The sequence below is a fragment of the Callorhinus ursinus genome, unplaced genomic scaffold (assembly GCF_003265705.2).
Source record: "Callorhinus ursinus isolate GAN/ISIS: 27379988/994484 unplaced genomic scaffold, GSC_fseal_2.0 scaffold61, whole genome shotgun sequence".
Classification (NCBI taxonomy): Eukaryota; Metazoa; Chordata; class Mammalia; order Carnivora; family Otariidae; genus Callorhinus; species Callorhinus ursinus.
The window spans coordinates 5398747-5401590 of record NW_027397123.1 but is presented as its reverse complement, the minus strand read 5'-3'; the positions used below and the strand labels follow the sequence as shown (position 1 = coordinate 5401590).

Sequence of the window (2844 nt, the reverse complement as noted above, 5' to 3'; positions counted from 1 at the left end):
CTCCCTGCTCGGCGGGGGGTCTGCTTCTCCCTCTGGCCTTCCTCTCTCTCATGCTCTCTACCATTCTCTCTCTCTCTCAATAAATAAATAAAATCTTAAAAAAAAATTAAACAATGTAATTAACTGTATTAACAGAATAGAAGAGAAAAATCCATATAACCATCTTAATAGATGCAAAAAGAAGCTTTGACAAAATTCATCATTCATTCATGAAAAGAAAATTCTCAGCAATCTGGGACTATAAAGGAACTTCTTCAATCCAAGAAAGGGCATCTGAAGGAAGCTCTAGCCAACATCACACTTAATGATGAGAGATGGGAAGCTTTCATCCTAAGATCAGGAATAACAAGATGCCCATTCTTACCACTTCTTTTCAACATTGCAATGAATATCTTAGTCAATTCAATGAGGCAAGAAAATGAAATTTATTATTTTCAAAAATTGGAGTATAGTTGACACATTATGTTACATTAGTTTCAGGTATGCAACATAGTGATTCCACACCTCTACATGTCATGCTATGCTCATCACAAGTGTAGCTGTGGTCTGCCAGCATGCCATGCTATTATGATATACCACTGACTACATTCTGTATGTGTACCTTTCATTCCATAACTGGAAGTCTGTATCTCCCACTTCTCTTCATTCATTTTGCCCATTTCCCCTTCTCTTCTGGAGAAAATGAAATTGAAAAATTAGACAGCTTATATAGAAAGAAAAAATATTTCTTTCTTCAAAGGTGACATATAGTGTACATTTAAAAAATCCTAAGGAATGTACAAAAGCCTTCTAGAAATAATAAGTAAATTTAGTAAAGCCTCAGAGTTCAATCTCAATGTAAAACAAAACAAAACAAAACAAAACAAAAAATCCCAGGTTTTCTCTGAACACTAGCAGCAAAGAATTGAAAAGAAAAAAATTTTTAAATTGATAATAGCACCTAAAACCATGAAATTATATAGGCCCAACTTTAACAAAAGATTTGCAAGACCTTATACTTAAAACTACAAAAACAATTTTTTTAGGTTTTTCTTTTTTTTTAAAGATTTTTGAAATTTATTTTTTTGACAGAGAGAGACATGGAGAGAGAGAGAACACAAGCAGGAAGAGTGGGAGAGGGAGAACAGGCTTCCCGTGGAGAGGGGAGCCCAATTAGGGGCTTGATCCCAAGACCCTGGGATCATGACCTGAGCCAAAGGCAGACGCTTAATGACTGAGCCACCCAGATACCCCAAAAAGTTGATGAGACAAATTAAAGAAGATCTAAGTAAGTCGAGAAGTGGAATATGTCTCCTTCCATGTTCATAAATTGGAAACTTAATATTGCTAAAATGTCAGTTCTCTTCAGGTGGATCTGCAGATTCAAAACAATCCCAAAAGAAATGTCGGTAGGCTTTTTTTGCTTGGGTTGAAGTTGACAAGCTGATTCTGAAATTTATATAGAAGTATAAAGACCTAGAACATCCAAAATGACTTTGAAAAAAAGATGAGAAAAGTTGTAGGACTTTCCTAAGGGATATCGAGACTTCGGTAAAACTATAATAATCAAGACCATGGGGTGCTGGTGTCAGGACAGATCAGTAGATACATATTCTGAAGTGTACATCAGAACAGAGGTCCAGGGGCGCCTGGGTGGCTCAGTCGGTTAAGTGTCTGCCTTCGGCTCAGGTCATGATCCCAGAGTTCTGGGATGGAGCCCCACATCGGGCTCCCTGCTCAGCAGGGAGTCTGCTTCTCCCTCTGCCCCTCACCCTGCTCATGCTCTCTCTCTCTCATTCCCTCTGTCTCTCTCTCAAATAAATAAATAAAATTATTTTTAAAAAAAGAACAGAGGTCCAGAAATAGACCCTCACTTATATGGTTACTTGATTTTTGACACCATGGTTAAGGTTATTTGACTGGGAAAATGACAGTCTTTACAGGAAATGGTGGCAGAACACTTGGACATCCATATGAAAAAAATGAGCTTTAACCCTTACCTCACAATCTACACAAAAATTCGCTTGAAACAAATTAATAAACCTAAATGTAAACTATAAAACTATAAAACTTCTAGAAGTAAATATAGGAGAAAATCTTTGTGAACTTGAGGTAGGCAAAGATGTGTTAGACAGACACATATTTTTGTAGAAAAAGAAATTTAAGTAAATTAGACTTCATCAAAATGAAAAAACTTCTGCTCTCTGAAAGACACTGTTTAGAAAATAAAAATCCAAGGCATAAACTGAGAGAAAATATTCCTTTTTTTAAAAATTTTTTATTGTTATGTTAATCACCATATATTACATCATTTGTTTTGGTGTACTGTTCCATGATTCATTGTTTGTTCATAACACCCAGTGCTCCATGCAGAATGTGCCCTCTTTAATACCTATCACCAGGCTAACCCATCCCCCTACCCTCCTCCCCTCTAGAACTCTCAGTTTGTTTTTCAGAGTCCATCATCTCTCCTGGTTCGTCTCCCCCTCTGACTTACTCCCCTTCATTCTTCCTCTCCTGCTATCTTCTTCTTTTCTTTTTTCTTAAAATATGTTGCGTTATTTGTTTCAGAAGTACAGATCTGTGATTCAACAGTCTTGCACAATTCACAGCGCTCACCGTAGCACATACCCTCCCCAATGTCTATCACCCAGCCACCCCATCCCTCCCACCCCCAACCACTCCAGTAACACTCAGTTTGTTCCTGAGATTAAGAATTCCTCATATCAGTGAGGTCATATGATACATGTCTTTCTCTGATTGACTTATTTCACTAAGCATAACACCCTCCAGTTCCATCCACGTCATTGCAAATGGCAAGATCTCATTCCTTTTGATGGCTGCATAATATTCCATTGTGTATAT

At 37.3% G+C, this 2844-nt stretch overlaps 1 long non-coding RNA gene across 1 annotated transcript in view; it reads right to left on the bottom strand.

Moving 5' to 3' along the window:
* Positions 1 to 601: 601 nt before the first annotated feature.
* Positions 602 to 2844, bottom strand: part of LOC141371239 (uncharacterized) — a 264233-nt gene continuing 261990 nt past the window's right edge. The window contains exon 3 of the long non-coding RNA XR_012376030.1: positions 602 to 672. This is a non-coding gene — a long non-coding RNA (uncharacterized lncRNA). The remainder of the gene's footprint in view (positions 673 to 2844) is intronic.